At 36.5% G+C, this 26,244-nt stretch overlaps 1 protein-coding gene across 7 annotated transcripts in view; it reads right to left on the bottom strand.

Annotated features, from left to right (window-relative positions):
* The window catches only part of DAB1 (DAB adaptor protein 1), a 1,320,323-nt gene that overhangs the window by 712,525 nt on the left and 581,554 nt on the right, over positions 1 to 26,244 (bottom strand). The window lies entirely within an intron of this gene.

Here is a 26,244-nt window from a genome sequence, read left to right as displayed (position 1 = left end):
TATTCTGACTATAATAACAATCAAATAAGAAGCATTTATTAAATGTTTATTATGTATGATGTAAGTAGCATAAGTATTATTATAATATCTCCATTTTTACAGATGAGGAAACCGAGATTCAGAGAAGGGAAGTGATGTGTCCAAGCCAAACAGGAGGGAAATTGATGAGCTGGGATTTAAATCAACTAGTTCTAACTCCAAGTACCAGGGGTTACTCAAAATATAGAGAACTTAATGGGTTATTATATCGGTTTTCTTTTTACCTTATCACATGTCATCCTTTTAGCTCCCCTATAATTCAACAATTATTATATAATTGCAAAGATGAAAAGCAATCCAATTTGCAAGAGTAGAGAAGAGAGGATTTAAATCCCTTCCTCTTCCCATAGACCTTGTTGCTTTGTATATTTCATGGACAATGAATGTGGAATTGAATTTAATTAAGAGAAAGAAAAATCTGAATTCTCCATCTGGTCCTGATGTCAACCGGGTTGGACATATTCCCTAATCATTTTAGTCCTTAGTTTCCTCATTTGTAAAATGGCAATAATATCATCATGCTGTTGGTCTCCAAGGATGATTATGAAAAGTGATAAAGAAGAACAAAGATATTATGACCCCCAAATTTTATAACCTCATAAAGGGCTCTCTAACTGGGAGTGCTAACTCTATGAATGTTTTAGACAAAGTCCCTTGCCCTCAGCCAGTTTCCTCATCTGTTAAAACAAAAACAAAAACAAAAACAAACAAAAAAAATGAACTATTAATGAATATGCCTTGATGAAGCACCTACTATGTGCTAGGAATACAAAGCCAAACATAGAACCCCTTCTCCTCTCAAGACCTTATTTTCTCTTGGGAGACAGCTACATAAAAATATATACTATATATATATGTGTGTGTTAATCATATATATATACAGTACAGAGTTCCATGATGCTCCTGACTGTTCAGTTCCTAAAATCATGTTCTTTAGATATAAAAGCAAACTCATTCTGTTCCCTTCCATTTACCCCTCCCCTTTGTACTCCCTCGTAGCTGGTCTCTAATTGAGACCACTGCATTTAGAGGAATTTACACAGAGTCAAAGAGGTTTCCGGGCTTTGCCTAAGCAAGTTAAGTGGGGTGAGGGCCCAGCAGCATCCTGCAGGGGACAAGGGACTCTGTTGCACTGAAACTAATTTGTGAGCCATCGACCATCATTACCTTCAAGAGGATACAGGAGAAAAATGAGTTCAGAGCTGAGAGACACCATTAAATAAAGAAAACGACTGAGAGCAGACCTTGCCAATGCAGGGAACAGGGCTAGGGCAAAACTCTCTACTGGATGAGAGAGATACAAAGGAGAACAGGCAGAAGTGCATGAGGGGGAGGTCAGGCCAAAGTCCCACAATCCCATTCTGAACAGTGACCCCAGCTGTGGGCAAGCCCAGACTGTAATCTGAGCAATGATCCCAGCAAGTGTCACCCAGACTCTCTTCAATGCAGTTTGGTACAATTCGGTTCAACAAATGTTCATTCAGCATTCACATGTGCTTGCTGGGCAGTCAGAAAGAAAAGGAAAACTAGTTCCTGCCCTCAGGGAGTTTATAATCTACTGGACAAATAGAAAGTATAAACCTAAAAAAAAAAAAAAAACATAAAATAATGCTCTGGAGGAAGGAAGGAGCCAGTATTCTAGCTGAAAGGGCCACAGAAATAACAAAAAAGAAATCCTCCCTTGCCTTCAAGGAACTTATATTCTCTTTGTCTCATTTTCTTCATGAAGGGATTGGACCAAACAGTTTACAAGTTCCTTTCCAAATCTGTGATCCTATATCCTGTCTATTTTCTAATAGCTCTACCAATGAAATTATAAAGTGACACCTCTTCCTTGCAGCCCTCCCAGATAGTCTACTTTTCTCCTTCCATAAAAGTGTCCTTTTAGATTGCCAATATTTTATCTATATTTCTATATCACATGCTTTGGATCACATTCATTCATAAAAGAACATACCAGATTTTCCTTACTTAGCAGGTGGGAGTGTATTTTATTTTTTAAATATTTCATTTTCCATCAACTTCTCTGCTTGACTTTGATTCCAGAACATTTTCCCTGCTACCCCCCACCCTGGGAGAAGCTGACATTTCATCACTATGAAGAGTGACTCAGGTTTGAATATTTTACACTTTTTTCTGACTCTATCTCTAGTGAAGAGATGGAGGGTAGAATATTAAACTCCTCCCAAAGCCTTCCTTGATAGAAACCTCACAATCTTCCCGGCAACTCAATTTTCTGTCTGATTCTTTATTTGGCTTCCACTCTTTAGAATAACATGTGTCTGTGCCTGGACCCTTCAGTCTCCCCCTCTCTTTTTCAGCTTCCTTTTGTGTATATTTTTCCTTATATTACAAGCTTTCTGAGGGAATGGATGTCCTTTTTTTTTTCTTATTTGCATTCCCAATCATAAACACAGTGGGATTGGCCAATAGATTAGTCTTGTCTTATTCTCCATGATTTCATGGACCTTAGCATACCAATATTATCCATGGTGTTTTCTTGGCAAAGATATTAGAATGATTTGCCATTTTCTTCTCCAGTGGATTAAGCCAAACAGTCAAATAAGTTGTCCAAGATCACACAACCAGTGAATGTCTGAGATCAAATTTGAACTTAGGCTTTCCTGACTACTGGCCCAAAACTCTTATCTACCAAGCCACCAAGCTACTTCACAGTAGACAATTAATAGATGTTAAATAAAATGCATCCTAGACTTATATACAGAGGGTACATCCTAAAAAGGTAGAATCACACCAGGAACTCATCTTGCCTGTTTAATGGCTACTATTCTCCCCATTGGACAAGGCTGCCAACTCTAAGAGGAAAACAGTGATAAAAGTAAGCATTGAAGGAACAGAAAACAAAAAGAGAAAACAAGAGAAAAATAATACTTTCAAGCCCAGAAGGAAAGTGGATTCACATATGGAGACCCTGCAGGCTCCCTTCAAAATGAATATTTCACCTCCCTCTGTAGAAGAAACAAAGAAGAAAAGAAAAGTAGTGGAGATCAGTGCTTATAGAGAAAAAAGGATGAAACCCAAGGGGAATATCTCTTGGCATGAAACCTCCAAGAAAAAGGAAAAATCCAGGAGGTAAATTCCACTCAATTCAGCCCTCTAATAATGGGGTGCTGAACTTTTTTCTTGTATTATGGAAGTTATTCTGGTGATTCTCAAAATATGATTTTAAATTCATAAAACAAAGAATACAGTATCAAGTATCATAAAGGAATGGTGAGCTAGATGGCACAGTGGATAGAGCACTGGACCAAAGTCAGGAGGACTCCTTTTCCTGAGTTCAAATCGGGCCTCAAAAACATACTGGTTTGGTAAGTAACTTAACCCTGTTTAGCTCAGTTTCTTCATTTGAAAAATGTACTGGAGAAGAAAATGGCAAATCACTGTAGTATCTCTACCAAGAAAACCCAAAAAGGATCACAAGGAAGAAGTCATGACTAAAAAAAAAATGACTGAATCATAAAGGAAAGAATGTATGAAAATATAATCAAAATATTGTGTAATCCCAGGTTAAAAATCCTTCTACTGGTAGGAGAAAGACCAAGCAGCTACACACATATCTAATTATCCATTTCTAAAGAAAGAAAATGTCAAGAAAAATAACTTAATTTAGGTCTAGCCAACTTTATCTTCCATCCATCCTAACCTAATTTCCTTCTATTCACCTATATCTTCAAATTTTAAAACATAATAGTCATGCAGAAGAATAAATTAATTAATTTAGTAACAATGAATAGATGAATGCCTGGAATAAATAAGCAATTATTAATCACTTAATGTGGTGTGCTAAACTTTGGGGATACTGAGAGGATACTTGCACTCATGAAGACAACTTTTTGCTAGATTTTATTGATATCTACTATTTTGCATTAGAATAGATTTCTCCTTGTACCTTTTTTTTCCTTTTGCTTCCAGAATCATCCCTCATGAAAAAGATTTTTTTTTTAAGAGGAAGAGAAAAAAAAAAAACAAATTAGCAAAACCAATTGGTGGAAAAGATTTGATCCAATATCCATTGTTCAAGACATATGCATTCTTCTATTTCTGCAAAAAAGCTAATATTTAATAATGGAGGAGGAAAATTTATTTATGGAACTAGTAACAAGAGAATGGAATATAATTCTAAGGAATCACAGGAATGGGAAATTGATTCACAGAACAGTCATTTGACATTTCCTATCTAGGAAATTAAGCATCAAGTTAGGGTTGCTTTGATAACTGAGCTCAAAGAGGGGAGAAGGAGATAGTGAAATTACTGGGGAGTGGGGAGAATTGGATGGAAAGCAAAACAGGAGCCCAAAGCTGGCTGGATATTGTGGGCTAGTTGAGTTTGTGCTCACTTGCTCCTCAATCAATCGAAACATGCTGGTGTAGGTGTGAGTTCCAAAGCTGAGTGGATTGAATCCTTTAGGGAATCCCCTATTGTTCCAGTCCAGAGGTGATGTTCTAAAGGAGAGATGGAGGCCAACAGTAGGGTCAATGTTAAGATGTCCGACATGGACAAGTAAATATATAAGATATGAAGCATTGGCAGGTCTGGTCTTCTGGGCTCTATCTTCCTATCCAAACTCATCTTCCTATAATTAACCACATGTCTCACTGTTCAACATCAGCACCAGCTATTAAAGTGCCATATAAATGAGTTATTATTGTTATTATTTTGCTTCTGTTTCAAGGGAATGTTTTATCTCTCCAAATTCATATCCCAATATCCAACCTTATCTCTTGCTCTTCAATATTATCTACAAATAAAAACATAAATGTGAATTATTATATTTCTGTTTCATGTGGATATTTTATTTATCCAAATTCTTGTCCTAATATCCAAACTTATCTCCTACCATCCTTTATCTACAAATATCAAAATATTATATTAGTATGAATTATTATTATTATATTAACTCTGTTTTCCTGCAACTATTTTATCTTTCCAAATTCATGTCCCAATATTCAACTTTATCTCTCACTATACATTATCTAAAGCTGTCAAATCATCATGTAGTAATAATCACCACCACCACCACAAAAAATATTATTATTATTAGAATCAGAGAAGCGAGTCTTGGGTAGAGAGCTGGTCTTGGAACCCAAAAGACCTACGGGTTCAAGTCTTGCCTTAGACATATAGGCTACGTGACTCTGGACAAGTAGGTAATTTCTTTGGACCCGACTATTAGCAGCAAAGAAAGGACCAGTCTTTCCTGGTCAAGAGAATCATTCTCGGGAATTGGCTAAACCAACGAAATCCCAGGTCCTAGACTATTGCTATTAATCTTACTTCGCATCAGTTTCATGGGTCTGTTTCATGCAGCAAGTGCAAAGGATAACAGATGGTGAGTCTGTCATACATCAAATATTAATAGACCCCGAGGAAGGACTTCAGCATTTGGGGTAGATTCTCTAAGGTGGATTAAAGGATGAGAATCGCACAAGATGAACACTGATGGAGTGTGTTTGATCTTGATGGTAGGAAAGGCAGACATCAGCGAGATCACTGAATCATCAAAGTGTTATCAACCTCATCTTCTATCTCCCTGGTCTCATCTCTTGGTAGCCAACCTTATCTGCTGCTTCCCATTCTCATCTCTTATCTATCTAACCTTACTTCCCATGACAGCTTCATTCTAAACTCTAGGCCTTTGCCCAAACACAGGATCACAGAATCTCTGAGCCCATCTGGTCCAACCTGTGCCTTGATATGAATTCGCTTGATAACTCTGCTGACTAGTGACCATCTAGCCTTTGATTTAAAAACTCCAAGGAAGAGAAGCTATAACTATTTCAGGCAGTCCATTCTCATTTTGATATTTATTTAATGTTTTTATTTTCCTACTTACAAATAAAACAATTTTTACATCTATTTCAAAAACTTTGAGTTCCAGATTGTCTCCTTTCCTTTCTATCCCCATAGCCTTTAAGAAATCAGATGTTATACAAAACAGTATTCTCCAATCAGTAAGAGTTTAGGACGCTGAAATTCAATCTATCTATATCCAACCCAATTCCCCTCTTTGCTCAGTTGTCCAGTGGAAAGATTACAGTTGAGAAAGAAGATATACTTAAGCTTGCATTAAAAAATATATATATAACCTAATAATTGGGAATGCTTACAAGTGGGAAGGGCTATTTTGGGAATTCATTGAAGGTTATTAGATAAAGGCTAAATGTTAGGTTCTTACTAATTGTTAAGTCTGTATTTAACAATAATCTAGTTCACATCTTTGGTTCCAGCCTTTAATGGGAGTTTACCCCTTTGAACTTCTGAGGAGGAGTTTACCTATGAAAAGGAGTTTATACAACCTTTAAAAGGAGCAAGTTCATTGGTTGAAGTAATTTTCCCACAAGCCCTTGAGTTCTCACACGCCTATTCTCTGGGAGGATAAAAGAAGACAACATTGAGCAAGAAGAGAGTAGACTCTAGGTCAGAGTTGGGATGGCGCTCTGGAGGAAGAAGAGTCTGGCCAGGAGATTGAGTTGACACTGCAGATCTCCCAGCGAGTGATCGGCAGTTTCTGGAGACAACAGAACATTACATTTTGGCGTCCACAACGTGGGGCAAGGACTTTTGTTTATCCTGACAAGGATTTATTCTGAGTCCTTCAGAGGAGCTAGCCGGGACCTTTACATTTTTATCTTAGAGGATACTACTATTGCTACTAATAATTAACAACAAAAGCAATGACGACAGCCATTATTTATATAGCACTTTTAGGTTTGCAAAGCATTTTTCAAATGTTAGCACATTTTATTTTGACAGCAACCCTGTGAATTAGGTAGGTGTTACTGTTACTATTATCCCCGTTTTACACCTGAGAAAACTGAGCAATGGTCTCTAAGGGTCACATGGCCAGATTTGAACTCAGATATCTTCCTGACCCCAGGCTCTGGGCTCTACCTCCTGCATTATCTAACTTCAAGAGGGTTCTTGTCCAGGTTCAGGTTGGTCTCTGGGGTCCCTTTCAACTCTGTCATAGTATTCCACTCAGTATGCATTTAGACAATTGTGGGAACTTCCCTATGTCAGGAAAGTCTGGGCTGGGAGGCTTTCAGATATTTCAGAGCCTGGTTTCTCGTGCAGATCTGAGTGGCTGTCTAAATTATTCACCTCCTTGAAGTCGCTTTCACAGCTCCGGGAATGGTTCCAAATCTTGCTTAGTGTCTCCCAGGCTGCACACACAGGCTCCTTGTCAACCCGTGTGCCAGAGCAACCCTCATTAAGCTCCTTGGTGTCATTCTCATATAGTTAAAAAACATAGTCCCTCTTCCTTCTCCTCCCCCTTACGCCCCACTCTATTTCTCCTCCCTATTCCAATTCTTTCTCGACCTTTTCCTTCTGAGCTTATTATATCCTGGCTTCCTCCCTCAAGCCCTGATCTTCTCGTATCAACACTGGATGTCTCTTGGATCAAATTCAATTTTTTTCTTACCTCCAAACTAAAAATAATAATCCACACATTACAACTCCAGTCAGTTGCTTGGAGATAAGTTTCAGCACTTTATATGCCTGCAGATCTCCCCCAGGTATACCTGTTGGAGCTCATGTTCCTCCTGCTTTCCTCATTTGAAATGCTTTTGCAGCACAGTTTGGTAGAAAATGGGTTTTGCTGCCAAAAGCCCTGGATTCCAATCCTAGCTTGACTGTAGACTACCGAGGTGATCTCAGGAATCTCACCATGGGCAGTCGTAAACTGAATGATATTGGGCAGATCCCTGGGCATCCCTGTGCCCCAGTGGCCTTCAGCTGTAAAATGTAGGAGTTAAATAAGATAGCCTAGAAAACTCTTCTCATCTCTAGTTATGTGGCCCTATTCCCTTCAAGGGACAATGTATTCATCAATGCAAGGGTAAGGTTGGACCCAGTGGTTTGTAGATGGGTGGGGCTCTGAATCCAAGGTGCAATTGAAGTCATTGCAAGTCTCTAAGTTTTTAAAATTAATTTGAAACTTAAATACAAAATATGCAAAGGAAAATATTGCCATACATACAGTAGAATATAAGAGAGGATTCGATATAAAGCGATGAATTTTCATTTCAAGAAGACCTATGTAATAAATACTAATCATTGTTTTCAAGGCTGTATATTTTCTTTTGCTCTCTGCTGTGTACTTTTCCCCCATTTCCCTTCCTCCCCAAGAAGACTAAAATTAAGCATAAGTAAACACACACACACACACATATATAAATATATATATTTAAATATATGTGTGTGAACATACAAATATATATGTGAACATATAAATATATAAATTGTGTATACACATACACATATATATATAAAATTTAGATATAGACATATATATACATATACATTCCGATATTTAAAAACACACATACACATATACACACTCATACACATATATGTTCATAAGATCCTACTATGTTTATTTTCACCTGTCATCTATTTCTCTGAAGGTGGCCAGCATCTTATTTCATAAACCCAAATCTTTCCATGTTTGTCTAAAGAAATCAGCTCCTCACTTCTTGCAACATAGCAGTATTTCAACCCAATCACATTTTACATGAAAGAGTATCTATCAGAGTTTTTCCCCTCAAATTTTCTGTGTTCCTTCTATTCTTGGCTATATAGTTTTATTTAAAATAACCAAAAGTATCCATTTTATATTTCAACAATTCTTTCATAGTATGGTTTAAAGTCTGGTACTAGTGAATCTACTTTTTTATATTTTTTCTCACTGGTTTCTTTGAAGTTCCTGACATTTTATTCTTTCAAATGAAATTTGTTATTGTTTTTCTAATTCAGTAAAATAATTTAAATGGGATGGCACTACTTAAGTAGATTAGTTAGGTTAAATTGTCATTTAAAAAAATTATATTGGCCTTGCCTACCCATGAACAATAACACATTTCAACTTCCTTTAATAAACATTACTTCATGGAAATCTTCAACATAAAGAAGATCCAACTCACTTCCAGTTGATCAATGATGGACAGAAATAACTACACCCAGAGAAGGAATACTGGGAAGTGAATGTAAATTGTTAGCACTACTGTCTATCTACCCAGGTTACTTATACCTTCGGAAGCTAATAATTAATGTGCAACAAGAAAATGGTATTTACACACATATATTGTATCTAGGTTATATTGTAATACATGTAAAATGTATGGGATTACCTGTCATCGGGGGGAGGGAGTAGAGGGAGGGAGGGGATAATTTGGAAAAATGAATAAATAAATAAATAAATAAATAAAATAAACATTACTTCAATTATTTAGATTTATTTTTTTAATAAAAAATGTTTTGTGTTTATAGTTTCTGTGTCTGTTTTGGCAGGTATCCTCTCAGATTTTTTTATATTGTCTAGTTATTTTAAATAGTCTCAAACAATATTGGATAATATGGCTGTACAAGGGATAGTTTCCCTATTTTCTCTTTTGATTAAATTTATTTTAGCTTTAACTTTCAGATCATGATTACTACTCATGCTTTTTTACATAATAAAACCTTTATATCTGTGAATATATTTCATTTTAAAGCATTTCTTGAAAGTGACATATTGCTGAATTCAAATTTTAATCTGTTTTTTGTTTCCATTTCATAGGTAAATCAATCCCATTCACATTCTAAGTTATAATTGCTTCTTGTATATTTTCTTCCTTCCTATTTTCCCTCACTATCTTTCTCATCCTTTTGCTATCCTTCCTCACTCATTGTTTTACTTCTACCTGCTAGTTTTCTCTACTATTAAAACGACTAGGCAAGTATTAAGCAACTGCTTAGTGCTAGGCCTTCTATGGGACAGTGGAGACACAAAAACAAAAGAAAAAGAATCCCTGTCTTCAAGGAGTTTATATTCTCCTCAGGAAATATAGCATATAAATAGTAAGTAAAGAAAGGTTAATTTGGGGAAAAAGGAGAGAACTCAGATGTTTAAGGGGATTAGGAAATATTTCCAAAGGAAATGACATTGGAATTGTGCTTTAAATCAGGAATGGGGAATTTTTTCTCTGCCAAGGGCCATTTGGATATTTATATCTATCATTCATTGCCATAAAAAAAATTATGAACTTATAAACTCAAGCAGAAGGAGGTTGTTGTAGCTAGCTTTCAGCTCATCTTTGTCTGCAGTTGCCTTGATAGGCCACAACAAATAATTTCACATGGGCCCGACTTGCCTAGAAAACTAGGGGAGAGTGGGAAATGGAGTCCTGAGTGTAGGACATAGTCAGAAGACCCATTTTGCTGGAATATAAAAGGCACGAGAGTGGTGGTGCTGTGCAGTAAATGTATTCTCTAGGCAGTTCTCAGAAAGATATTCTGTGCAGTATATCCAAGGAACAATCATTCAGGCTCATCAAGAAAATCTCTAGTGAGTCAACTTCTTGAAGAATTATATCCCATTTTTGGATACTAAGATTTGTATCTTACATAGATTCTAAATGTTTCTCTGTAGATCTCAGATATGATGATTCAGAAGTCTATAATATGTTGATATATGGAGATTAAGTTGAATCCTTAGCATTAAAAGGCAAGTTGGGAAGTCTACAATTGATCCTAAACATGATAGAGAGTTATTAAAGGTCTTCAGCAGGAGAGTAACATGGCGGCTAGACATACACTTAAGGAAGATGTGATGACTGAGTTAGCACCCTGGATACCTTAGAATCAGCTGGAGTCCCAGGATAAGCAAAAGTCCTTGGTCTTTATTCTTGGTTTTTAGCATGAGAAGTGAAGGGAATGGACACGTTGGATCTCTGCGGTCTCTCCTCTTTGTCTCCTGCACAGAAGTGACCCTGGCTAGTTTTACTCCATTTCCTAATCTCTCCTACAATTCTCTGTATACACCAAATGATTAGGCCAGCACAGGATAGTGGGAAGGGCCATTTTCCAAGCATATTCTTATAGAGTATTGTCCAATTGGTAATTAGCCTTAAGTGCTCAGACCTCAGTGCATTAACTCAAGAGTTTCAGCCCTTTACAGGAAGACACACTAAATTCCAAGCAAACTGGTCCACTCTCTGTTGCCCAAGTGCAGTGCTCTATCAGCTGCCTGATGTACTTTGCACAAAATACCTTATACCTACAATGTATTCTCTACTCCTCTAAGACCTCCAATTTTCTTCTAGGTTTCAGCTCAAAGGATTTGTTGTTGTTCCATCATTTTCACTCATTTCCAACTCTTCATGACTCCATCTAGGGTTTTCTTGGCAGAGCTACTAGAGAGGTGTGACATCTTCTCAGATGATTTTACAGAAATTGAGGTAAACAGGGTTTTAAGTAATCAGCTAGTAAGTGTGTGAGACCAGATTTAAACTCAATTAGATGAGTCTTCCTGACTCCAGGCCTAGCACTCTATCCACTACAGTGCCACCTAGCTGCTCCTCAAAGGATACATCCAGTAAAAAGTCCAGGCAGTTGTTGCCCATGAAATTATTGTGCATTTACTTTATAGGAATTTTGCCTTTACTTTTATGCTACATGTTATTTCCCCTCTTTACTGAGGAGAATGCAAGCATCTTGAGGAATAGGGTGACTTCATGTTTTTGTTTTTGTTTTCTTGCCCTGATTGCTTAGCATGGTGTGAGATACATAGTGGGCACTTAATAAATGTTGGATGGATAATATAAAAAAGAAAAGAAGAAGCATGACACCTGGGACACAATTCTGGATATAGGGCTGTAGAATGGAATCCAGATTTCTGGAGCTGCCATGTGTCTTTGACAAATCATTTTTGACTCTTTGGGATTCAGTTATCTTGTAAAATGAGAGGTTTTGTCTGGGTGACTGAAGATTCTCCCCAGCTCCAAATCCATGATCCTAGGCCAACATGGTTTTTAAGATCACACTTTCAGCTTGAAATTCTATGACCTTTGACAGGTGTGATATTTTCAGCTTCAGCGTGTTAAAGCCTGAGCACTGGGGAGCTCTCCCAGGCAATGAAGACCTTTCATCAGCTTTCAGATTCTGCCTCAGTGAACACTAAGTCCCTAAAGTATTTTCTCCTGTAATGCATGATGGAATCTAAACCGACAAATTGAATTCACAGAATCATAGAATCTCAGAGTTTGGAAAGACCTCAGGGGTCAACTGGACCAAGCTTTATTTGAAGCATAAACATCTCTATAACAGCCCCAATAGGTGACCATTTAGTGTTTGCTTGAACAACTCCACCAACTTAAAGCTCACTAACTAAGGAGGCAGCCATTTCTAGGAAGTTCTAACTATTAAGTTATTTCTTCTCATGGGCTGAAATCTGCCTTTCTATGACTGCTATTCCCTACTTTTGTCCTCTGAAACAAAGCTGAATATGTTAAACTCTCTTCCATGTGACCCCCTCTCTTTCATCTTCCTGTTGAGCAGCATCCAATATGATGCTTTTGCAAAGCATGATGGGATTTCTTGCTTCATCTTGCTAAAATCCCTCTCCTGCAAAGAACAAGTCTATTTTTTTGCAGTCAAGCCCAATATACCTACTGCCTTCTTGGGCATCTCCACCAAGATGTCTTACTGGCATCTTAAATTCAACATCTCTAAAACTGAATTCTGTTTCTTCCCCCCAAAAAACAATCTTTTCTTACTAAACTCCCAATTCTGTCTAGGTCACCACATCTAATCACTTTATTCAAGATGTGGAAGTTATTCTCAACTTTTCCTTTTCCCTGCATGACTGAGTTGAACCTTTCTCTGTGACATCTCTTGTCTTTGTCATCACATCCCCTTCTTTTAAGATGCCTTGCTGCTAATATCCTAATTTAAATACCAAACTCCTTTCAGCTAGAGTTTGCAAGACATTCTAGTTGTTCTTCCAGTCTCTCCCTTCAACAATCCAGTCTCTATTTGACTTGTGAATGGACATTGTATTCTTGGCTATATTGTTTTATTTAAATTAACCAAAGTTATCCATTTTATACTTCAACAATGCTTTCATAGTGTGGTTTAAAGTCTGGTACTATAATAAAACAACTGTTTGGACATGTATATATTGCATTTAACTTATACTTTAACATATTTAACATGTATTGGTCAACCTGCCATATGGAGGAAAGGGTGGGGGAAAGGAGGGGAAAAGTTGGAGCAAAAGGTTTTGCAATTGTCACTGCTGAACAATTACCTATGCATAATTTTTTGTAAAAATTAATTAAATTTTAACTAATTAATTAAAAAATAAAGTCTGGTACTAGTGAATCTACTTTTTTTCACATTTTTTCTCCCTGGTTTCATTGAAGTTCCCGACACTTTATTCTTCCAAATGAAATTTGTTATTGTTTTTCTAATTCAGTAAAATAATTTAAATGGGATGATACTACTTAAGTAGATTAGTTAGGTTAAATTGTCATTTAAAAATTATATGCTAACAGTCACCCCAATCTTGATAGCGTGGTAGATATGGAGTGAGTAAATTTCATAGGAGGAAAGATTACTGATTGATGGTAGTATGGGGAGATCCTGGAAGAAGCAATGGGAAGTCATGAATATTCCAACTTTCCCAATAACAACCATTGATTTTGAGATATGAATGAATGTGTATCCAGTGCCAGAAAGTGCAGCCAGGGAAGCTGTATCATCAAGAGGGAGCCAGGTTCAACGAAAGCCAGAAGTATCGTGAAATGAAAAAAAAAAAAAAAAAAAAACTGAAGATAAATGTAAATTTATCATGAAGCAGGAATTCCAGAGAGCACAGTGAAATGTGGTATAAATTTAAAGTAGGACATTGGAGAAAATGGCTTAAAAGGGAGAAAAATAATAGAAGGGCCAATGGAAAACAGGGAACAGAGTTCAAATAAGAATATAGAAGGTTCAGAATTACCATGGACAAGTATGATTTGGTGAGAATTGAATTAATGTTTAATGATGTTTTACTTTTCTTATTAGTTTATGCTTTTCAAAGTTTACTGGATCAGTGATTCCAAGCTTGGAGCAACATCAGAGACCATTCAGTCAACATGTATTTATTAAATGTTTATGTACCAAGCACTATGCTAAAGAACTGGGGATGTAAAGAAAGGCTAAAATGTGGTCACTGCTCTTAAGTTCATGTTCCAACAGGAGAGACAACATTCAGGCAACTAAGTACATTCAAGATTAATACAAGATAATTAAAAGCTAATCTGAGATAGAAGGCAGTAATAAAAGAGAATAGGGAGGGATCTCTTGTAGAAGGTGGCATTTGAGCTGAATTCTAAAGAAAGCTAAGGAAGCCAGCTTGTGGATGTAAGGAGAAAAAGAGAGTGTTCTTTTTGATATTATACTCTTATCATACATAGTAAAAAATGAGGCCCACAGGACCTGAGTTACTTGTCCAGGATCACACATCTAATAAATTACAATTCTGAAATCTGAACGTAATATTTAATATGATGCTGGATGGAAGGAAGGTGTCACTTTGATGGGCCTCTGATCTCACTGATGTGCTTACTCAGTCCACTAGTACAGATTTCAATTCAGTCCTACTTTTCTATTCTATGTGATTATTCACCCTGTAATCCTTTAAATACATCAAAATCTCTCCAAAGTGAAGAAGGTCATATTATTGTCATAATTTACAATGAGGAATTATTTATAATAAATTAATATGTAACAATCATTTATAATCACAAATTGCTATTTATAATTATGATAAAAACTAACAGTCAGATTGTACTTTACAATTTATAATGTACTTTAGGCATATTATCTCAGGCCATCCTCATAATAACTCTATGAGGTGATCCGAATAATATTGTCTAAAATCTTCCTATTGAATAGTCATCTGATCTTTACTTAAAGACCTCCAATAAAAGAAAAACTTTTAAAACTACTACCCACTTGGATGGCTCTCCCTATTTGAGCCTTTTGCTGACCCCAAACCTACATTCACCTCTTTTGAACTTCCATTTAATGTACCTAGTTATATTTACTTAAGTCAAGAAAAATGCAACTACTCTAATCCCCATTCCTCATGGGAACCCTTAAAGTACTTGAATTCCAATCCATTTATTTCAATTCAATAATTTGTTATTGAAAAGAGTTATGAATCCCTCTGAGTTGTCTCATCTATAGGAGAAATGTCCCTAGTTCTATCAATGATTCTCATGTTTAATCAATTTTAGCCCCTTCACCAGCCTAGATGCTATTTTTCTAGATTTTCCACAACTTATCAATAACATTGCTAAATTGTGATTCTAAGAATGAAACAAAATACACTCGAAGTGTTCTTGTGAGGGCAACATGTAGCACAACATTCACTCCTGCAGTTGTGGATACAGTGCCTTTCTTAGTGAGACCCAATTAGAGTCATTCTTTGTTGGCATCTATGAAAGACATCACAACCTTTCAGAAAGAGCACTCCATTCCAAATTGGAGGATCCGGGTTCATTTACCAGCACTGCTGCTATTTCTGTGACTGCTTTGGGCAGTTTCCTCAGAGGTAAAGTGATAGGATTGCATGCGTGGTCTTATGTTCCGTATAATATTTCCTAGAAATTATCAGAAGCAGTTTCTTTATTTCAATGTACAACATGGGAAAATCCATGTCTTTCTACTTATCCTAATCCTTAAAGATTAGATTTTGATTTCTAAACCCATTGCTCTGTCCATGCACACCTAGTTTCTAAAGATTAGATTTTGAAAGCTGCCATTGGCTCTGATCGCCATTGGTTTTCCTGAAGCAGGATGCTGATCACCCAAATGCATAAAAGTTCCAGTCAGAGATAGTCAAGGTCCCTTAGACTTGAGGGAATAGGAAAAAAACCCATACAATTCATCCTATCTTTCACTGTATTCTGCCCTGAAGACCAGAGACATTTCCATTTAGATATGCAAAGCAAAGAAGCCAAATACCATAGTATTCTTATTTCTTGTATTTTTGTTGAGTTAACACAAAGAAATCTATTTTGCTCACTGTTCAATGACTTATGAGTGCACCTCCAACACATCTTTAAGGTTCCTTACTGCTCTAAACCTACGTGACTATGAATTCTTTAATAAATGTAAAGCAATATAGAAATAAGGTATTATTGCTCACTGGTATTAATTTTAAAAACTTTCCCTAAATAGGTTTTCAAAAGCTACACCAAAGAAACAAAAGCTCTGATAGTTCTTGCACAACAAGAAAAGCATCAATTAAGGACCAGTGATTGAAAGGTTGTTGATTACCAAGAACCATCCTTTTAAAATGCAGGGAAAAGAATCCTCAGAGTATTAGGCCCAAGATGATGATTTTTTTATTAGACCCAGCACCTCATAAAATGTTCTATTAAAGCATGTGTATGGGGGTAGTGTGGTCTGTATTAATGGAGACCAACCTCAATGAATTGAATTTATGATGTCCTATTTTACTTATATAAATATGCTATATTATATGCTATATTATAATGTATGTTCCATAATTATGATTTTACAATAATGAATGATTAATAATAATTCCATTACTCTAATGATTATGCACTATGTAGTGTAGCATAGGATCTAAGAAGATTACAGTCAGATATTTGTACATAAGGAATGAAAGAATTGAAGACAAGTGGTTGCAGAAAATATTTTCATCTGCTTTGCTTAATTTTTGTTAAAGCTCAGATTCTTTTCCCTGACACACCAGAGGGAATTTCTAACATTTCCAACCCTAGGTCAGATAATTATTTGGGATAAACAAAATCAGCCTTGGACACAGGATGTTAAAAGAAGACATGCTTGCTGCCTGGGATCATTCTCCTTCTTTTAATTCAGCATCTCCTTCCCTGAATGTTATGTCCCACAGTCTGGTCATAACTATACAATTTCCCTAATGGAATATTACAGGAGAAAGGATCTTAGCTCTGTAGTCAGAGGACCTAAGCTCAATTTTCACCTCTGATGATGCCCTCTATCCACCCTCAATCTTCTTTAATATTAATTCTTCATCCATAAAATGAATGGACTGTATTATATAAATGCGGTATGTGGAGTGCTGGCCCTGGAGTCAAGAAAACTTTAGTTCAAACCCAATCACAGATTTTTACTAGCTGTACAATCCTGGGCAAGTCACTTCACCTCTGTTTATATCAGTTTTCTCACCTGTAAAAAGTATATGTAAAGGTTTTTGTAAACTTTAAGGCACTCTTTAGATGCTAGCTATTTCACCAAAAAGGAACTTGAGGATAATGTAGTCTATAATATTACTTTTGTGGTAGGAAATATTAAGGGATAGGTACTAAAGTTATGAGAGAGAGAGAGATAGACAGATAGACAGACTACATATAATGATTGATAATATATTTATATTTAAAGGGGCACAAATGTAACCAAAGGGAAGGATTACAGGGGTAAATAAGTTTTTAAGAACAAAGAATATTTTTGGGCTGTGAGGAAAGAGGAACTGATTATATAAATCCCTTTGTGAGAATCCTCTTGCCCTTTTTCTATTATTTGCCTTTAGAGTTTTAGTCCTCTGGCCCCATATCTGATTCAGTCTCCAAACCTGTGTAAGTATCTGAGAAAAGATAAAGTCAGCAAAAAGTGAGGTGTGTGTGTGTGTGTGTGTGTGTGTGTGTGTGTGTGTGTGTGTGTTTGGGGGATGAGGATCCTTTTCAACAAACCATTTCATAAAATATTCAGTCTTCTAAGTGTCTCAGTACTTATGCATTCTAAATGCTTTGAAGGAAAACATTTTGTTATAGTAGGAGGGCACAGGAGGAGAAGAGCTTAATTTCCTGTGGAGACACAGTTAGAGTGAGTGGGAGAAGGTGGTGAAATGATGTGAGAGTCAGATCTTGGTCTCCCTTAGCAACAGCACAAACTGCCAAGAGCACCTTAGTTCTGGTCAGAGGCCTGGAAGATTGAGATGTGCAAATGTGCAAGTGAGAAAAACCCTAGAGGGAATGTATGAAAAACAGGGCAAAAGAGATGGAAGCAATAAAGAGAGAAAAGGAATAAGAGAAAATAGTAGAAAAGTGGGAGCGGGAGAGAAAGGGAAAGGGAAGGGAGGAGATGGAGAAAGGAAAGAAGATAGAAAATTGGAAAAGAAGGAAAGTAAGAGAGAAAATAGGAAAGAGGGTAGGACAAAGAAGTGAAATAAAAGAAGTAGGAAGATAATAAAAGGAGAGCAAAATGGAGGAAAGGAAAGGGAAAGCAAAAGGAAGAAGAGGGAAGAAGATATGGTAAAAAATAAGGGAAGGGTAGAGGGTGAAGAATTGAAACATAATGCCCTACATTACTATCCTAAGGAAACTTGACTGATACACTCAATAATTTAATCAGAAAGTGATAGTTGGGTTCAAACTCCCAGTTAAGTGATCTCATTCAATTGGAGATCTCGGCCTGAGGGATAGTCAATAGTCTTCTATTAAATGGCTCAAATTGCTCCCCAGCCCTCAGGAAAAGGTGTACCCAATATAACCAGGGCTTGGTCAACCTATCTTTGCAGAAGCCCTAATAGGATATTGCCCACTGCTGAAGATATTTTCTTCTCAGGGTACCTTGCCCATTAAGGAGTCTATCTTCCTACCAAGCTGGCTTCTTAGTGTAAATAAATCTCATTTTCTGCCATAAAAAAAGAAAGTGATAGTTGGGGATGGAAAAAAATTGGAAAATAATAAGCTTTTGGCTCCAAACCTTAGCTCCTCAGTGGAAGAAAATATTAATCATCCTTGTGAGAGGTATACAACTCAGGCTCCACAAAAAAAGGAACAATAGAACTGAGTCACCCCCAGCCAAAAAGAAGCTGAGAAGAGAAATCCCTTTAAGTGATGAAGAATGAGATTGTTTCTATTCTTCCACTAAGAATCCTTTAAAAGAAAAAGAAATCTGGGACTTTGAGATACAGAAAAATCATGCAAAGAATGGAAATTCTCTGCTGAGTGTTGGGGGACAGGTTAATTCCCCAAGACTCTCCAAAGCTGTGGATCATAGCATCTGAAGGAGTTGCAAGGCAGCCTTTGCTAACACAGGTGTTGTGGACTGGGAATGAGATAAATTGGAGGCAGAAGAAAGAGGAGAGAGGTGAGACAACACAACGGTCTCTCAGTCAGAGAGATCAGAGAACAGCAACAGCCTCTCAGTCTCCTTGTACCATCCTGGGTTGGATCTCCAGTAGCCAGGTTGCTCCCTTGTATTTCAACAGCTGAGTTTTTAGCTCTTAGTATATTATTCAAAGAAAAAAAAAGCTTTAGAATGTCCAGGCTGCTAATGAATTAACTGATCCCCTGATGATGGTGATAAGCTCCACCTACTGGAGAGAAATAGAACTGCAGGAGCTAGCAAAGGAGCTGAGAAGTTATAAGGAGTGAGAGCTTATATCAATGAGAAATAATCTTTCATAATAATTATAAGAAACTTGAATAACACAGAATATAATATAACCAGAAGGAGATTGTTGGAGGAAAAATAGAGCAATATTGCTTAGAAAGAGGACTCCCAATGAAGGCACTATGATGAGTCCCCACCAGAGAAGCAACAAAAATCTCTGTGTTGCAACACTACAGACACCAAAGCAAAACAAATTGATATATGAACTCCGTCTGACAATAGGTGTATTCTAATGTAACCGTAATACAGGAATTATATTTGAGTAAGACCAGTTCTTTGGCCTCCTGAAACTTGAATCCTATTAGTTATTTATCTCTCGTTTTATTTTTATTGTTTAATTGTGGATGTGTCCTATGATCCCCTGTAAGCTCTAGAGGATTGAAAGATTTGGCTTTGTTTTCATATATGGTTTTTCTTCTCTCTCCTATGGTCTAGAATAAGGAGCAACATGACATAATATATTGGACTTGGAGTCAGGAAAATCTGCTTTCCAATACTCTGGAGTTTTGACAATAGCTGTGGGATCTCAAATAGGTTCTTTGACATTTTTACATATCAGACAATTCTTTAAGACTTTTCCCTGAGTTATAGAGAGACTCTTCCTTAAGTAAAGCAGAGCTCACAATCACAAAATTGAGGTCACAGGTCCTTGAAGTATTTTATCACCTAGAATGAAGGAGAGGATGAGTGAGTCAACAAAACAAAACAATACAATGTCTTTTCACAGCCGTGATTTCATCTGAAAACCATCCTGAGATAATAGAAGGAATGCTGGGCAGAGAGTCACAAAGACCTCAGTTTAAATCCAGCCCCTGCAACTAGCTTGGTAATAACTTGCAGTCCACTTCAACATTTTCAGGTTCAATTTTCTTGCCTACAAAATGAAGTAGAAACCTGGAGCAATTATTTCATAAGGTTGTTATGAGGGAATTATATGTATAAACTGTTTTGTAATTTTAAAATTTCTATACATGTGTCACTTACTATTATGGGTGCTGAGAGAGAAGAATAATAGCAATTAAGGTGATCAGATCATAAATCTGGAGTTGGAAAAGATCATTTGGTCCTACATCTCATTTTACAAGTTAGTAAATTGGCATCCAGTGCTTTAACAAAGGTTATATCATGAAGTATCAGAGGTTTAAGAATTCAGATTCTCTGGATGAAGCTTCAAATTTAACAATCAGGAAGAGCTGAGTTCAAAATCTGCCTCAGGAACCAATTGTATGACCCTGGGAAGTCATTTACTCTCCTTAGAGCTCAGTTTTCCTCAGCTGTATAACAAGGAAATAATATTTGATGACTTTTACAATCTCTTTTGCCTCTGAAACTTTGGTGAAGTAGGTTTTCTTTCCTCTATTCCAATATACCCTCTATACCTCTATAACCAATATTTTACAGATGGGATAACTAAATGATTTATCTATGACAGAGATGAAGGGTATGAAAAGTTATCTAAATAGTGGTACAGGGTTATTTCAAGTAGATTATGCCAGGAAGGAGGAAAGGAGAGAGATAAAAGGAGAGGAGAGATTGATAGAAGGAACCATAGAAAGGGGAAGCAAAAAATGAGGGAGAAAGGGGGAATTGAAGTGGAAGACAGATGGAAGGAAGGGGAAAGTAGCATAGAAGAATGGAGGATAAAAGAAATGCTGTAGAAAATAAAAAAAAGAGAGAATGAAAGACAATGTCTCCATTTTTTCCATTTCTCTATTCTCTCTTCCAAGGAAATCTTATCTCCCTCCAGAAACTATAAACACTTCGCCCCCACCTCAAACCACCCCCCCACACACCATTCAGGGTATAGATAAACTTTCAATACAAATGAGAAAAGACTCAAAGTCAGGGGTAATAGAGACAATAAACACATAGATAACAACCACAATGTGGCAATTGAAAGCTTTCAATCAATTTAAAAATGGTCAAATGGGGCAAAGCTTAAAATCACACTGGATTTAACCATGGATACAAAGCCTTTACCAGTGGAATTGAAGTGGACCCTGGGGGAATGCTATCCTATTCTGTAGTTAGTGGCGTCCTAATAAGTAGCCTTTGTTCAGAGTGGTACTTTCATGATGAAGAGAGTGGTTTGCCCAGCCTACTTGTCTAGCAAGACAATAACAACTTAAAAGCTTTCAAAAATAACGCACTTCGGCTAGGTGCTTATACGTGGACACATGGTCAGTGAGAATATTTAAAAAGCCTGGTTTGTTCTCTTCAGTCCAGCAGCCTTTAACTCACCAGCCCCAATCCCCAGAGAGCCACTCAGATTACATTTAGAGATATGTCATCTGCACTGAGACTAGCTTTAGTTGTGGTGAAAATCACAAATCTTAGAAGAGAGAATATTAGGGCTATGCTGGGGCCTCAGGACAGAATTTCAGAGATGGAAGAGGCCTTAGAAGAGAAAATGTCTTAAGTAAGAGAGGCCTTAGAACATGGGATGTCAGAATGAGACTTAAAACAAGAAATTTCAAAGCTGGGAGGGACCTTAGAAAGTCGGAATTGGGAGGAGTCTTAGAACAGAAAATGTCAAACCTGATAGGGCCTAGTCACACAGAATCTTAGAATACTGAACATGAAATGTTACAACTAAAAGGGAAACTTGTGGTCATTTAATTCAGCCCCATCGTTTTTTAGATGAGGAAACTGAGATTACACTGATAATTGAAAGGGACATTGATAATGAGTTTCCATGTTGTGACTAAAATAAATCCTGCTTCCCAAGCAAGTTACTTTTTCTCCTCTCTCACAGAATCTTACCTGTTCTTGCTTCAAATGTTCAATCAACAAAGCATTTGTAAATTCTACTATGCAGCAGGTACTGTCCTTGGTGCTAGAGATGCAAAAATGAAAATTAAATAGTTTCTATCTTCAAGTGGCTTATATTCTAATGCAGGATAGCTTCTCTGCCTTTGATTTCATTTAGTTTGGTATCACGTTCCATGTTTCACACTCATATTTGTGTCCTTCAGTCTTATTTGTCCTTGACTAGCCCATTTCAGTCTCTGATAACAATGTCTCATACTGGCCTCCCATTCTGTTCAGCAAAACCTCCTTCCCAATCACCACCATGTGTGAGTGATAATGATCACTACATCCCACAAACATGTATGTGAGCCACCATGCTTGTAGGACCTTGAGCCTCACCCTGGTCACTGGAACCAAAAAAAAAAAAGGACCAATTAAAAAATACACTGTTTCTGCCTATTCTTTTTCTTCAACAATTTGATGGAGCTGCCATTTTGTCCTTGGAGTCCTAAGGATGTGTCCTAAGGATCTGGAGGCAAAGTAACTTAAATCCTTTTCCTCATCCTCTTCCTCATGTTGTCCTACTTTTCTCAGAATATTGACTGTTCTAGACCATAGCAATTTTTGAGTAATTCCCTTGTTCCCAATAGAACATAGGCTCCTTAAAAGCAGAAATTATTTTGAGGCTTCAGGTGAATTGATTTAACTTTTCTAACCCATATTATCTCCTTAACATCAATCACTAATAGTTCTTTTTTTTCTTTTTTAATGCAGACGAGTTAAAATTCTAATTCTGCTACATATTGCCCAAGTCATCTTGAATACATAACTTTATTCTTTTGAGTTTCTATGAAAGGCAGCATAGAACAGTGGAAGAAGCCATGAATTTAAGGTCTGAAATCCTAATCCTGGCACTTTTTCTATATATAATTTAGGCCATTAGAATCATTCTTTGGACCTCAGTTTCCTCACTTATCAAAATGAAGATGTTAGGATAGATGAATTCCCTTCCAACTCTAAGACTGTATGATTGATGATTGGATTGGTGACAATGCATTGATTTGCTTCTTAGGTTCCATCCAGTTCTAAAACCTATAAGTCTGTGATAATCTTTCCTCATTTCTAATTACCATCTGACTGCCACACAAACTACACTGGACATTTCTTTCCTGGGAAAAATATTATGGCAAATTTTGTAAGCTTTCCTAAATTCAATCATTTCAAGATGAATGTGCACATGGTGAGTGACGGTGTATGTGTGGGAGAATGGGGGCTAGCTTTTGCTATTGACAATACCAATTATTTCTACTGCAACAAAGAATGATGCCAAAATAAGATCCTTACTTCTATTATTCTCAACATTCATGGTTCTACAAGGCACAGAGCATATTTCTGAGACACCCCTCCTCATGGTATTCAATGTTGTGATAGCCCAGAAAAGAACTACTCTATAAATGAGAAATATAAACACCATTCCCCATCTGCTCTTTGTCCCTCTCTATAATAGAAGTTTCATGATGACAGGAACTGCTTATTTTGGTGTCTTGATCTCAGAAACCTAGCACATTATCTAGAATATGATACTCATTAAAAAATCAATTGATAGACTGGATTTTATTGGATCATTGTATTCTTTCAAATGGACACAATGCAAGGCAAACAATTCAGTAATTTTTTTCTTTATAAAGCTTTTATCAATGTTTGTTGATAGATTGGATTTGAATTGAATTGCTGCTGTCAAATAATACAATGTTAACCTCCCATGTTCTTCAGTAACATTTTTTTTCCTTTTTTTCCTTTTCTTTCTTCCTTCTTTCTTTTCTTCCTTTCTCCTTCAGTTCCTTCTTATACTGTGGGAAACTTTTACTAAGTCTGTGTGGGCACCTTCCCTAATCTCCTGGAACTGATTTTATATATATTTTTATTACAACTTATTTTTTATTAATTTTGAATTTTTTGTATATATTTACATATGTAAATGTCCCCTCCTCCTCCTGTTGTACTGTAACCCCCTTCTAGACCAGCAATCATTTTTGCATTTTCTTCCTTTCTCCTCTTGGTTTAGCACAGTATTTAGCATACAGGAAGCAATTCATATCTGTGTATTGACTGACTAACTGCCAGTTTAGTGAATACCATTGCCTGTGGTATAGTTATGATTTTTTTTAAATTAATTTTATAATTATAAATTTTTTTGACAGTACATATGCATGAGTATTTTTAATAACATTATCTCTTGTATTTATTTTTCCAAATTTTCCCCTCCTTCCCTCTACTCCCTCCCCTAGATGACAGGCAATCCCATACATATTAAATGTGTTACACTATAACCTAGATATAATATATGTGTGTAAATCCTATTTTCTTGTTGCACGTTAAGAATTGGATTCCAAAGGTATAAGTAACCTGGGTAGAAAGACAGTAGTGCTAACAGTTTACATTCAATTCCCTGTGATCCTTCTCTGGGTGTAGCTGTTTCTGTCCATCATTGATCAACTGGAAGTGAATCAGATCTTTATGCTGAAGATACCCACTTCCATCAGAATACCTCTTCATACAGTATTGTTGTTGAAGTGTATAGTGATCTTCTGGTTCTGCTCATTTCACTCAGCATCAGTTGATTTAAGTCTCTCCAGGCCTCTCTGTATTCATCCTGCTGGTCATTTCTTACAGAGCAATAATATTCCATAATCTTCATATACCATAATTTTCCAGCCATTCTCCAATTGATGGACATCCATTCATTTTCCAATTTCTAGCCACTACAAATAGGGCTGTGTGGTATAGTTATGTTAAAGAACTTGTCCATGGTCACACAGCCACCATGTATTAGAAGCAAGCCTTGAAGCTATTCTTTCTGATTTGAAGGCTACTTTTCTATCCAATATCAGATTGCATGCTGCTGAGATTAATAATCCTTTACTATCCAAAGACATCTATGACCTGATAGGTTTAGGAATTCCTTCTAGAGATGCAGCAAAATGTGCAAGATGTGTACAAAATGAAGGAAATTTGTCTAAACTCTTTCTAGAAACATATTTGTGTGTTTATGTGTTTATAGATATGCTATATGTTTATAGATAGGTCTATGGATAATAATTACATGCACATATATAACATACACATATATGTTTGTGTATATCTATGTATCTATATCCACATTGTACACACACACATAGTAAGATATTTATAGATAAATATGATGCACAGAGCACACACACATATATATATATAATACAAACACATATATTCATAGAAAGCTATATATATATATATAAAATACACATGTTAACATATAGATACTATGTGTATATAAAGAATAAAATAGAACAAGTACATATATAAGGAGATATGAGATAGAATACTGATATTATGTAAAAATAATAAAATCTTGAGGGAATTATTTGAGTCACAGGGTAATAGCATTAGAGAATTTTAGAGGTGGAAGGTATCTCAACAATTACTTAGGTCAATGTTTATGCAAAAGAAATTACTATTATATGAATGTTAATAATCAACTGGGTATCTTTGTGAAGGCTTTCAGTAAGAAGGTATCTACCACATCTTCATGCAGCCCATGTCATTTTTAGCAGTATTTATTTCCCTGCAAATCTTACTGAAGAAGAACCCATTTCTTTGTCACTTCATTTCAATTATTAAGAAAGAGTAGCATCAGAGTCACCTTCATTTATTGATATTACACTACTTGAAAGTTCCCAAGAAGAGATGGCCTGATCCAAATCACTAGATTGTCCAAAATGTTCTGTCCACAAGGTCCCTTGAAAGAATAGTGACATTCTGGTCCCTCTAAGTCATTGCTGTCCTCAGTCTATGTTAGCTCCTACTGCATTTATGAATTTTTACAAGGTTCAGAGGCTTCGTGCTCCCCTCCCATCCTCATTTTCCCCAAGGTCAGCTAACAAATAGCTTTCACTCTTATTTGCCTTGCAAAACTCACATAAATTCGGAATGATAAATACATTATCTGGGCTTTTTAACGGACCATTGTTTAATTTTCTATGCTTGTCTGACTGGGGGAGAGATGAATATTACCTTGTGGAAAATAAGATTTCTCCTCCATTTAAAGGGGGTGGGTTGTAATGTATGACAGAGGAAGCCACCCAGGCTCATTCAAATAGCCCACAACACTAATTAAAAGTGTTTGAAAGGCCATCCATCCACCAGCCCATGATTCATTCTGCGTTATACTCAGT

Source organism: Sminthopsis crassicaudata, chromosome 4 (genome assembly GCF_048593235.1).
Source record: "Sminthopsis crassicaudata isolate SCR6 chromosome 4, ASM4859323v1, whole genome shotgun sequence".
Taxonomy (NCBI): Eukaryota; Metazoa; Chordata; class Mammalia; order Dasyuromorphia; family Dasyuridae; genus Sminthopsis; species Sminthopsis crassicaudata.
This window is presented reverse-complemented; position numbering and strand designations above follow the sequence as displayed.